General features: G+C 48.8%; 1 protein-coding gene and 1 pseudogene across 2 annotated transcripts in view; both read right to left on the reverse strand.

Moving 5' to 3' along the window:
• The window catches only part of LOC136399362 (leukocyte immunoglobulin-like receptor subfamily A member 5), a 429,345-nt gene that overhangs the window by 274,763 nt on the left and 140,677 nt on the right, over positions 1-13,905 (reverse strand). The gene's annotated exons all lie outside the window — the stretch shown is intronic.
• On the reverse strand, positions 1,337-9,828 carry LOC136397142 (leukocyte-associated immunoglobulin-like receptor 1; annotated as a pseudogene).

Consider the following 13,905-nt stretch of genomic DNA (forward strand, 5'->3'; position numbering starts at 1 on the left):
AACTCTCCAAAATTCCCAAGGAAACACACCCTCTGCTGAGACTCGCCCCTGTGTGGGCACAAACACGGCAACTGCGAAGTGTCCCTGACCTCCAGGTGGTCACACATCTCTATGGGTTAGAGGAAGGAGGTTACAGACAAAGCAAACATCCAAGACAGCGCTGTGCTCACAGACGCGCTGCAGACGTGAGTCATGGGATGGACGCAGATGGGCGTCAGGAAGACCTCGGTGGGGGTTTAGGAAAAATGCAGCTCACAGGAGGCTCTGAATTATTTCTCATGTTGGGGAGGAAAAAATGATCCATGTGCTTGAAAGATGAGAGAAATAATTGGTGCAGCTTCTCTCCCACCAAATAATGTCTCCTTAATTCACTCTGTTGTCCAGAGATGGACTCAACTTTGGAGACGGAGCCCACGTGATGCTCAGCTGTGTTCTCTCCTCGGTCCACACAGCCTCAGAGCTGGCATTGCCTTATTTTCTGCTCTTGGAGAGACCTGACAACAACATAGTTTCTTGTTCAACAAGCCACTTGAGAAACTTTTGTGATATTTATTGTTCAAACTGGAGGTCTTATTTCAGTTACGCGACTATTAAATAATTTGATCTCAAACTAGCCAGCAATCACTAACTCTCTTACAGGAACACCTTTATAAGCATCCTGACCTGTAAGAAATAAGTTGTGTTCTTTGAAGCCACTATGTGCCATCTGTTACAGCAGCGACAGGAAGCCTATACTCTCACTTTAGGGGAGGAGGCAGTGCAGACTTATTGGGAAGAACAGACCCCAGTCCCACACTTGGAAGGGATTACCCAGGTGAGGGGACAAGGGTCAGATCAAGGACAATGATGGAGAGCTGGACGGGTCCTACTGTGTTTAGAGAATGGACACCACTGTGTGGAGTCCAATAAGGATGAACCAGGGATGTGGGGACAGACATGTCCTCAGAGTGGGCTCTCAGCTGAGGCACCGTCCTGTGCAATCACAGCATCACCATACCTTTGCCCGGTCCACACGTGTGTCCATGCACGTGTGTGTGTGTGCGTGTGTGTGTGTGTGTGTGTGTGTGTGTGTGCATTTGTGCATCCAGGAGCCTGTGCATGCATGTGGGTGGGTAGATGTACGCTCTGCACCTTCATCTAGACAGACGTCCCCTTAGAAGTCTCTTCACCCATCCCTGACAACCACTCACATCAGAAAACATCAATGCCTTTTCTTTCTGTTTTCTCAGTATGTTTTGAGCACTGTGGAGGCAGAGACTGGGATAGTCCCTGTGTGCCCCAGCTTGTCACACAGGGCTGCCATTGTTGGGTCTCTGATAACATTTATTGATGAACAAGGAGAAGCAGGAATCAGGAAACGGGAACTTAGCTATCAGCTGCATCAATAGAGTCCAGATTCAAGTTCAAGAACTTGGCGCTAGGAAAGCCTCAGAGTTAGCTAAGAAGACAGTTCAAACAGTCTCTGGGGAAGTTGGGATTGACAGGACATGTATGGAATCAGCAGGGTGACTGTGCATCTGTAGCTGGGTGTCCAGCAACAACCCAGCAAGTACAGCTCAGTATCAAGAAACTGCTGGACACCTATAGCTGGGTCTCTGGAAACCGCTGGGCCACTGTAGCTGGGTCCCTGGAAACAGCCAGGTGCCTACAGGTGGGTTTTGGAAACAAGTGTTATAGCAGTCTCCAAGGCGCTGGTGGACTGTAGGAGGGGCCACCTGGTTAATGATCCTCCTATATGTTGAGTAGGGTCCCCAGACTGCAGCTCTAACTTCCAGGAGAATTGATTAGATGTCTTTTAGGACAGGGGTGATTCCATAGGGAAGTCCTCCAAATAGACTGACTTCTGACTTCCTGTGTCTGTAGGCACAGAGGCCAGGTGGTCCCGAAGTCAGCGTCTGGCGAGGGCTGCGTACATGCTGGAATCAGCTGTGAGCTCCAGGGACTGTGGGGACACGGCTCAAGGTCTTCTCAGTGTGAGGTCTGCTTGTCCAGCTGGGCATAGGTCACCTCCCGGGCGTCTCCTGCAGCAGTGCTCTGAGGGAGAGACTCAGGGTAAGTTAGAGTGGTGGACAGTGAGGGGAGGGGCTGTAGGAAGGAAAGACTGTGACAGCCAGTTTCCATGTGGCCCCTGTGATCCCACCTCCCCTGTCTCCATTGTGTAGTCCCCTCCGACATAAAATCAGAGTTGGTCTCTGTGAACAGTGGAACATGGAATGTGAGGGCATGTCACATCCATTGAGAATACACAAAAGACACTGTAGCCTTTGCCCTTCCCTCTCTGGGACCCCGCCGTCTGAAGGAGGCAGCAGCCATGGAGAAGCCCACATGAGGAGGGCCTGAGGCCCCTGCACACAACCCTGTGGGGCACCAACTTGCAAGGGGACCTTGCAGCCCCAGCCCAGCCTTCTGATGAATGCAGCCTCAGTGATCATGACGGCAACCTCAGGAGATGCTGTGAGCCACAACCACCAGCTAATCTGCTTCCAAATTCTTGACCCAAGAAACAGATAATATTGTGGAGCTGTTAAATCTGGGGTAGTTTGTTACACAGCAGTTGGTGACTAATACAAGGATTTACTGGGCTATGCGTCTCCATGTTTTTCTCAGGAAGTTCATCACTTGTGGCCACATTGGTGGAGGGAAGAGAACAGTGGTCAGTTTCTTGGGGTGGACCTTGGAAGGCAAATCTGCCTCTTACTCAGAGGTTCAGATTATGTCTTACCCCATCTACAACATCCTATAGTGTTCCTGAACATCCCCACCCCATTGCTTCCTGAAGGGTACTGAATGCCTGTTTCCCCTGTCCCATGCTGTTCCCTCTCCTTATCCCCTCACCAGGTGTGCTCTCTGTGATGTCAACAGCTGGGCTGAGCCTGTGGACAAAGAACAAGTGAGATTGGGGGTCGGGCCAGAAGGGGATACCTGGAGGCAGAGACATGGGATGGTGTCTACATGTCACTCCTGGGGGTGAACTCACCTCTTCTGGGGCCTCTGCTCCTCACCCTTGCTGTGGGGGGTCCCTGAAGATAGTCAGGGTGTGAGTTAGGATGGAAGCCATCCTCCCAGCACCCCAGAACAGCCTTCTCCATCACCCCACCCTGTCCCTGAGACCCCAATGATAATGTTACATACACTTTCAGCAGGCCTGGGGAGCAGGGAAGCACAGTATTGGCAGCGTGCATTTATGGAGCACCTACTGCATACTATGCGTACTCTGGGTGTTGTCATGTTCATACTGATATGAAAGCTCTCATGTGACTAGTCTTCCTGCAGCACGGGAACCACTATCCCCATTTCACAGCACCAGGGTCCTGAGTGCTGACATCCTCTGTCTACGAGACGTTGAATGACCAACACTGAAGCCCTCACTTCCTCCCTTCCCCAAGAGGCACGCCCCAGGTTAGGTCCTCTGTTCCCATCATTCATCGCCATTATTACTACCCTGTAACTGCGTCCATGTGTTTCCTAGGATGAGAAATCAGGAGGACATGCCTCAAAGGTCAGAGCTGGACAGAGGAGGCTGACTCTCCGGGTCCCCACACAGGGGTCTCCCTCACTCCGGGGCCCTCACCTGCTCCCCTAGACCTTTCTTCGTGGATGGAAGTAACCTACATTGTCCTGACCAAATTAGTAACCACGTGTTACTGTATCCATTGATACTGAAGTTAAATAAATTTAAAAGTTAGATCCTCAGCTGCACTGCCCACCCTGCAAGGGCTCAGCGGTCATGTGGTCAATAACCTGCTCACCGGGTGGCGCAGAGGCACCCGTTTCCTTCCTGCAGGAGCTCGTCCAGGGCAGCACCGGCCTCCCTTCCTGATGCCCCTTGTGGAGAGAGACACCGGGGAACAGGGGGACAGGGAGTGCTGGCCTCCTTCTGTGTCCCCACCCAAGTGCAGGCATCCCATCTCTCACTGCTTGTTTCTCACACAGCCCCTGAGGGGGTGGAACGGCCCTGCTGGAGGGAGGACGCCAAGCCCCCACGTTCCCGTGTTGCCTGGAAAACTGTTGTTAGCGGGCAAGTTGATGGAGCACCAGCCACAGTCTGACCTTGACGCATGCGCTGTATATCCTTCATGGCCTTAACCATTTATCTTTACTGCGCATGTTGTGCATTACTGCCCATTTCACAGGCGGTCATGCTGAGGCCTAGGAGCTCCTCCCCGTCCAGGACAGTGATCCCTGTGTTCCTTCTTCTGTAACAGCGCCCCCGCCCTTCTCAGAGGCTAAATCCTCATTATTCCTTAAGAAAGCAGGAAACCTCACTGCCCAGAGCGCCTCCCCTCCACACATGTTGCTGATCCATGATCCAGGACCCCACCCGCGTTTCTACACACAGCTGTCTGTGCTCCCCTCTAGAACATCTGCCATAATTTAAAATTGTATGTATGCAATATTAATAACATGAGATATGAATAACATTTACAATAAATTATGTGATTATAAGGTAATTGTAGTAAATGTAACTTTATATTTAAAATATGTAATAACATATATGTATACTTTAAATAATGTAAATGTTTAAAATAGAAATCTAAAAGAACATACTATATAAGCTATGTATACTATGTATGATATATATACAGTGTATATCAATTATACATTTTATTATATCATATATTGTGCAAAATTTTATTTACATTTGCATGTATCAATTTTAGTAATACATGATATAATAATGTCATGATAATAATATACTCTATATTTATTTGTAGTGATATAGTAATGTATTTACTATATTAATTGTATTGAATGTGCAGAATAAACATATACAATAACATAAACTATAGGCCTGAAACTTTACAATGTAAATTACATATTTATATTTGCACATATAGACATATATACATTTTTTGTTCATTCCAATTCTCCCCATTAGAGTTGGGAGGACAGGAACCATTTCTAATCCTTCCCCGTGTGCATCAAGCCCCCGCCGGTGGGCGCTGCTGCAGACGAAGCAATGGGAATATTTGCTCAATGGTAATAAGAGCTTGTCTGCTGTTCCTGTGCCGCAGGAACAGATTTAAGCCCATGCCCTTGTGTGGTGACCTCTCTCCTGTGTCCCCTCAACAGCGTTGTGTTCAGGACCCTCGCAAAGGGCTCTCTTCTCGTCTAGGGGGCTCAGTCGCTGTCCAGGTATAAACATTATGAGGTCCCTTCTCCCCTAGTGTATGAGATCTGAAGATGAGCTATCCCTCTCTTTCCCTCTGTCCTGTTGTCCCTCTATCATGTAAGGTAGGGCCCTGCCCACAAGGGGGCGGTGCAGAGCGGTGGACAAACTGAAGTGTGGGTTCTGGTCACCCTGGGCTAGTTCTGTTCCTTCAATAACCTTGTGTCCTTAGGGAAAAAACTTTAGCTCTGTTTCCACAGATTACAAAAGCGGGTCTCTTAGAGGTGAGAGGAGCACCCTCCTCACGGGCTGATGCAGCATCAAATGCTTTCACAGAGCCTGGCACTTAGGCCAGTGATGTCACAGTCATGAATATTAGGGATGCTCTGTGAGTGGCAGCCCCCTGCTGTGGTCTTCAGTCTCTGATCCAGCCCAGGACAGAGGGCTGAACCTGGGAGCTCAGTCCTCAGCACAAAGGTCCCCAAACCTCTCCACGCTGAGGTCTCTACTCACCAGCTGAGGAGACAGGCTTTGTGTGTGTGATGGGGGTGGACCCGGTGACTCCGGGGGCTCCTGTGAACAGGGCAGGAGAAGGGCTGATGCCTGTGGGGGTTGTCTGGGGTGGGTCCCACTCAGCCTGGGCCCTTTCCACCCTGAGTGTCCACCCACAGGCCACAACAGGCCATCACTAAGCTCCAGATGACATTCCTGAGACACCTGAGAAATGGGAGGGGCAGAACACAAGGAGAGCCCCTGCTCCCTTCTTCTGGCGGCGGTGGGAGGTGTTGCATATTCTCCCCTCCCAACACCATGCCCCCACTGACCTCACAGAGCAGCAGGGAGCAGCTCCTCAGAGGCCCCAGAGGACATGGAAAGGGGTTCGAGTATCGTCATCCCCAATGGACCCTGAGTTCAGAAATCTCAGGGGTTGAACACACACAGGGGAAAGACAGCTTCACCACCCAAAACTTTAAAAGTGCGGTCCAGCCCTGGGCAGGGACTCCAGGACCACATGACTTGGCCAAAAAAGATTAAACATACACAGGGGACACGTTGCCTGTGGCCCACAGAGTCTGGCGCATGGAGAGAATATTTAACACCATCCTGAGTGAAAGAACACATGTCTCCTTGAATGGGGTCTGTCCCCACCTGGTCTCTGAAAGCCCACCCCCCATCCAGCCCACCAGGACAGCTCTGTGTCCACTCTGAGGCTGGGCTAGTATCCATGTCACCCTGGGGTCCTGAGAGGACCAGGACTCTGGAGCCCTAAGCCAGGTGGGAAGGCTGAGGATTACCTGTGCAGAGGGCAAGAAATCATAGGGCTGGGGGACAGCATGAGGGAGCCTGAGGACAGAGACAGAGCTGGGACAGGGTGCAGGGACCTGCGGCAAAACTGAGGGCAGAGTTGACACGTCCTCACCTGTCACCTTCAGCTCCAGGGGCTCACTGCACGGAGACCAGGTGTGTGTTCCACATAAATGATAGAGGCAGCGATAAGGCCCAGCAGTGTCCTCAGTCACGGAGGGGATGAGTAATCTGGCTTCTCTCCACTGTGATACATGTGGATACTCAATTTTCTCATCCTCCTGAGTAAGCATTCTATCCATGTCCTCCGGACGGAACACGTCAGCCCGAGTGAGGCCCCATCACACGATGGTCACAAGCCGTCCCCGGGGTATCACAGACCCTGGCTCAGCTATAATAGAGGGTGTAGGCAGGACCCCTGGGAGGAAGCAGAGCAGGGTTTCAGGGCCCACTATGAGGCCATCACCCACCTCACAGTCCCCTGGTTTAAGTGCGCAAGTCATTGTCTTTAACAACTTACAGAGCTGTGCAGCCATCAACCATAACCCAGTCTGAGAACATTTCCACCTCCCTCTCCCACAAAGACCACCCCACGCCCACTCCAGGTGCCTGAATTCTCATCACTGCAGAGGAATTTCCCCACTGACACAAGGATTCTCAGTCATGGTCACATCTTGGGTTTTTCTCAGGGTGACATGGGAGGTCTCAGGCAGGCTGAGTCCCCAGGCCTGTCTCCCCTGCCCACGGCCATGTTTAAGGGACAAAGAGGGTTGGGAGGGAGACAGAGGATGAGGATAAGCAGGTCATCGAGGGAACAGGAAGCAGGGCTCTGAGAGGGGGGCAGTGATCTGGGCCAGGTCAGAGGGGTAGCTGGGGAGGGTGTGGGGACTCATGGGGGCCACAGGCTCCACTGGAAGTCCAGGGGGCTGTGCTGGAGCTCCAGCCCAGACCTGCTCACGGACCCTGTGAGTGAGGACCCCCGACTTCAAGGCATGTCCCTGTGGGTCCCTCATTTCTGGTTCCTTCTGCATTTTCTACCTTCCTCTCATCCTATTTTCGTTTCCTTGTCTCTGAGGCTCCTGAGACCCCATGAGTCTCTCTAGGCTGGGCGGGGGGAAGAGCTGGTTTGTGCCCTGAACTAGGACGATGGCGTCCCAGTTATGCCGTTCCTGACAGAGGCCGGCGCTGGCCCAGGGTCACCACTGACACAATCGGTCACTCATCCAGTCACTCTTCATCCGTACCTTAGCTCCTGTCTGTCCGTGTGCAGACTCCCTCCCTGTGCCATTGGCTCCACACACACGAGACACTCACATAGGGTCCCCCTTCCTCTGTTTCAGGTTCAGAGGGAGCACAGGGCTGATGAGGAAACTGTGCAAACCCACAGCCACACGCTGTGACATGCACCCTGGGGTGAGTGGGATCAAAGGACAGATGGAGGGTGAGCTGACCTCATCTGGGATCAGAGGGGAGAGGCGCTGAGCTGAGACCGGACGGCCAAGTGTCAGTTAGCCAATCCTAGCAACAGGAGACATCAGCCCTGGAGGAGGTCGGGGTTGAGGGGAAATGGTTTCTGTCAGAGATAGGCTGGGATTCTGACAATGAGTGAGACAGACAGCGTGAGCGCAGACATGTCCTGACACAGAGAGCTGTGGAACTCTTTCTGATTGAAAATTAATGTGATACAATGCTTAGGGAAATTAATATTTCCTCTGAAAATAAAATGTAAAAGAAAACCTAAATTAAAAAATGGTAGACTCGATCCTGGCCGGTTTGCTCAGAGGTAGAGAGGTTGGCCAGCGTGTGGAATTCCCAGGATCAATTTCTGGTCAGGGCCCACGGGAGAATTGACCATCTGCTTCTCTACCACCCCCGTTTCTCTCTTCTCCTCCCTCAGCCATGGCTTGAATGATTTAAGCAAGTTGGTCCCAGGTGCTGAGGATGGCTCCATAGCCTGGCTTCAGGTGTTAAAAATAGTTTGGTTGTCAAAAAACAGAGCAGTGGGCCTGACCTGTGGTGGCGCAGTGGATAAAGCGTCGACCTGGAAATGCTGAGGTCGCCGGTTCGAAACCCTGGGCTTGCCTGGTCAAGGCACATATGGGAGTTGATGCTTCCAGCTCCTCCCCCCTTCTCTCTCTCCTCTCTGTCTCTCTCTGTCTCTCTCTCTCCTCTCTAAAATGAATAAAAAAAAAAAAAAAAAACCAGAGCAGAGGCCTCTGATGGGCAGAGCATCACCTGGCAAGGAGTTTGCTGGGTGGATCCCAGTTGTGGCACATTCAGGAGTCCGTCTGTGCATCACCTCCTCTCATTTAATAATAATAGAAAAGAAATAGAAGGCAGAATGTTAAACTCACCCTCTTGCATGTGGATCATGTGGCCCAGACAGAGCACTGGAAGAGAAGGTCTCGTGAGAAAAGCGCCCAGTGCCCAGTGTCCTCATGGGGCTGCTCACAGGGGCCCTGATGGGAGCAGCGGGCTCAGCTTCTGAGAATTTCCAAAGCACCCTCCTCAGTGTTACCTCTGACACAACCCTTCTTCTTGCTCTGATTGAAAGACAAATCTCCCACACACACTCCCTTGCAATCAGGTGCTCAGGCTGAACCTGTCCCCTAACCAGGTACCTGCACCCAGGACTGAACCTTCCATGGGCAGACATAGGTCAGGGCCAGAGCTGAAGGAACAGACTCCCAGAAGAGACCATGTTACTCACCTTGGTACCACAGTCACCCAGGCTGGAGTAAGAACAGAGCGGGGACCCAGATGCCTCCCTAATCTACCGCTGCCTCTCTGCCTGAGATGCTGTCCCTCCATTCCATGACTCACCGAGACCCAGCAGGGGGGGGGAGTGGGACATGGTCAGTCCCTGCAGCCTTCACCATCCTGGAGCTGGTGGGTAAGGAGCCTGAAGCCTCTGGGCAGGATGTGTTAGCCGGGGCCCGCCTTGTGGTTGCTAAATCAGTGTCCTCACGCAGTTGGGAAGAGCTCTATAGTCCTTCTCATGTTTCCTGCTAATGAGACGGGAGGGACTCAGCCTCCAGAAATATTACCCCCCCTACCCCACCATGCTCAGAGGATGCTGAACTCCTCTCAGTATGAACCCCTTGTGTGTGCACCTCACATTAATCTGCAGGACAAGGCAGAGCGTGGATGTGTGCAACCAACTGACACCCACGTCATTTCAACCTCCACAAAAAAAAACCCGTCTGTTCTTGGGCATGGTACAAAACCACTTTATGCTGACAGGCCCTCGTATTTAAACTGGGGATTCTAACATCTCCCTCCAAGTATTCAATGTCATGCTCTACATGAAATTCCCAGCAAGGTACCGAGTTCATTGGTGATCTCCTCAAATGAGTGCTCTTCCCATGGTACTCACAGGGGCAGTGGCCAAAGGAGAGGGTAGGGTGACCCATCAGCTAACGTTAAATCCTAAAGGGATTGAACAGGCAGGATTGAGGCCATGGGAGCTGGCTCTGGGGTTGGGGCAATGTTGGGCACCCACGGGGTGCTGGCGGAAAAGGCAGAGCCAGGGGTGGGGAAGGTGCTTGTGCACCTCAGTGCAGCAAATGCAATTATATGGCATTTGTAATGCCACAAATCAACACATCATACAACTTAAACTCATGCAATGTTTTATGTGAATTATAGTTCAGTATTAAAATAAGATGAGTTTGGACCCTGGATGGTTGGCTCAGCAGTAGAACATCAGCTCAGTGTGTAAAGTGCCAGGTTCAATTCCCGGCAAGGGCACATAGGAGAAGCGCCCATCTGCTTCTCCACCCCTACCCCTCTACTTTCAATCTATTTCTCTCTTTCTCTCCCGCACTTAAGGCTCCATTGGAGCAAAGTTGGTCTGGGTGCTGAGGACAGCCCCATGGCCTCCACCTCAGGTGCTAGAATGGCTCCAGTTGCAAAGGAGCGGCGCCTCAGATGGGCAGAGCATCGCCCCCTGGTGGGCATGCTGGGGGATCCCATTTGGGCGCATGTGAGAGTCTGTCCTTGCCTCCCTGCTACTCACTTCAGAAAATAAATAAATAAATAAATATAAAATAAAATAAAATAACATGAGTTTGTATCAGAATACTTGAGATTTCCCACAAACACCTCAGCATAGACACTCATGCTGACCAATGTTCCTTCCGTGACTGCAGTAGGTAAATGACCCCCATGGACAGACCAGGGTTTTCAGGCTGGATCCTGGTCCCATCTACATGTTGCAGCCCTGGGTCTGGCCTCATACACAGAGTAGCTGCTCATACCTCAAGATCCCTGGTCCTGAGCAACCCAGCCAGGCTCAGCCAAATGGAATGTTTGCAGTAGGTCCCCAGGACAGAGTCTGGTCCCAGAATGCCCCAGGGTCTCTACTTCCTGTTGTTTTCAAGAGACTCAAATGCAGAACCCGCTCCACATCATCCAAACTAGCCCTCTCCCCTGCACATGAGGCCTGCTGCTGGGAGAACCATGGTGTCCAGCCTGGAAACCACTGAGGGGAGTGGGTGAAATAGTGTACAAATGAGTCACTGTCCCATTTGTGGGTCACCTGGCTCAGGCTGAGCCCTGAAAGAAAAGCCCCAGTGAGAAAGCCACCCACCACCCAATTTCCCTAAATGGGGTTAAGGTCAGTGTACTGTAGGGAAAACTTTGCCATCATAATCTCCAAACCACCTTCACCAACATGGCTCCCAGTGGAGGCCTTTTTCCCCTACAGTGGGCTCCACACAGGTCCCCAGGCTCCTCCCACCCAGATATCCCCTTGTCCTTTCTGTGATTGACATGTCCTCTTTCTACGATCTACAACAGGATGGAGGCCCTGAACACTTCACTGCAGGCTTAGGCCCAGCTCACCCAGAGTGGACTGGGCCCGCACGGCTGACGTTCCTCCAGGGCCCAGCAGGTCCTGTTCTAGAGGCTGCACGGAAGAAGGACATGGACCATGGCCAGAGTTCTCCTATGCCATACCTACACCCCTGCCCCTCTGTTCTTACTCATCGAGGCCCAAGAGGGTGGTGGGATTGGAGGCCATGGTCGGCTGCTCACTGTCTGTCCTGTTGTTCTGAGTGTGAGAGGACAGCGCCCTGCAGGTCAGGAAGTGTGCAGGAACCACATCACAGGACTCATGTCCACGGCCTCACAGGAAGTGATCTGGCTTGCTTGCAGACCCAACTGTAGCTCTTCTGTTCCGGCCAAAAGATGCCTTGGTTTCTGGAAGGTATTTCTACTAAGACATTTTATAACCCATCTGAACTTATGTCCAGATGAAACCCCAAGTGTATTAATTCATCAGAGATAGACATCAATAGATATACATAGATAGATAGATAGATAGATAGATAGATAGATGATAAATAGAATATTATAAATAGATAATTACATAGATTATAATTACAGTGAGATAGTTACACAGATACTTAGACACATATATACATAGGTAGATATACACATCAATATGTAGATACTTACATAGATATCTAGACACATAGATGCATAGACTTGAACAGATACTTATAGAGATACGTAGATACACAGACAACTACATAGACAGTGTGGCAAGGAAACTTATTAGTTTGTCATCTGATCCTCACAGCCTCACTGTTACCAAACCACACATTGCCTTAGGCATGTTTCAGTTTCTCCCATGCAAAAGGGAATTTATAAAATTCTCCAAACACTTCTGTTTTTAGCAGGGCTGCACAGAGAAGTGAGTGCCACATTGGAAAGATACTTCATCTGTCCCTCTCCAGGTCAGGAGACTCCCTGCTCAGGCAAAATGCCCTTGTCTCTGGTCCCCTCTGTGTCCTGTGATCCAGGGCTGCAATCTTCCCACTTCCCCTCCCTCCCAGCTGGTTTCTGTTGTTTCAAAACTAAGAACCCCAGACAGCTGGAAGAAGCCTACAAGACATAGAGAATAATGGGTAGGCAGAGAAGCATAAGTCATATACTTCAACAAGATAAATTCTATGATAAAGTCTTGGATGAATCAGAAGTAATCAAATTATTGGATGCAGAGTATAAAATAATGATTTTTAGGATGCTTAAAGATCTCAATGCTACAATGAATGGACTTAATGAACACTTCAATAAAGAAATTGAAAGCATCAAAAAAGACACGGAAATCATAAAAAAGAACTGGACAGAAATGACAAACACAATATCAGAAATGAAGACTACACTGGAAGGAATTAAAAGCAGGCTGGATAAGTAGAGGATTGAATCAGTGACTTAGAGGACAAGAAAAGTAAAAGCATGGAAGCAGAGCAGCAAAAAGAGACTGAAAAAATCTGAGGAAACTCTAAGAGAGCTCTGTGACAACCTAAAGAGAAACAATATCCACATCATAGGGGTTCCTAAAGAAGATGAGAAAGAACAAGGGTTAGAGACCTTGTTCAATGAAATCATAGCTGAAAACTTCCCTAAATTGATGCAGAAAATAGTCACACAAGTCAAGAAGCACAGAGAATTCCATTAAAGAGAAATCCAAAAAAAAAAGTCTACACCAAGATACATCATAATTAAAATACCAAAGCTAAGAGATAAGAGAAAATATTATAAGCTGCTAGAGAAAAAAAGGCTATCACCTACAAAGGAGCCCCCATAAGGATGACATCTGACTTCTCAATAGAAACATTTGAGGCCAGAAGGGAATAGCAAGACATATTTAAAGTAATGAAGAAGAAGAGCCTACAACCAAGACTTCTTTATCCAGCAAGGCTTTCATTTAAAACTGAAGAAGAAATAAAAAGCTTCCTAGACAAAAAAAAAAAAAAAAAAAAAAAAAATCAAAGAATTCATCACAACCAAACCAGTGCTGCAAGAAATGTTAAGGGGCCTGTTGTAAAACAGAACAAAGGTGGAAAAGAATATAGTGAAAGAGGAATATAACTTTAAAGAATAAAATGGCAATAAACAACTACATATCAATAATAACCTTAAATGTAAATGGATTAAATGCTCCAATCAAAAGACATAGGGTAGCTGAATGGATAAGAAAACAGAACCTGTACATATACTGTCTATAGGAGACGCACCTCTAAACAAAAGATACACATAGACTGAAAGTAAAAGAATGGAAAAAAAATATTTCATGCAAATGGAAATGAAAAAAAAAGCTGGGGTAGCAATACTTATATCTGACAAAATAGACTTTAAAACAAAGACTATAGTAAGGGATAAAGTAGATCACTACATAATAATAAAAGGACCAATCCAACAGGAAGAGATAACCATTATAAATTTCTATGCACCTAATATAGGAGCAACTAAATATGATATATAAAGCTGATTTTAATGGACATAAATGGAGAGATCAACAGCCATACTATTGTAGTAGGGAATTTCAATATCCCACTAACATCAATGGATAGATCCTCAAGAAAGAAAATTAACAAACAACAGTATTAAGGATACATTAGATCAACTAGATTTAATAGATATTTTCAGAACCTTCCACATTAAAGCAGCAGAATATATATTCTTTTCAAGTGCTCATGGTA

Source organism: Saccopteryx leptura, chromosome 3 (assembly GCF_036850995.1).
Source record: "Saccopteryx leptura isolate mSacLep1 chromosome 3, mSacLep1_pri_phased_curated, whole genome shotgun sequence".
NCBI lineage: Eukaryota > Metazoa > Chordata > Mammalia > Chiroptera > Emballonuridae > Saccopteryx > Saccopteryx leptura.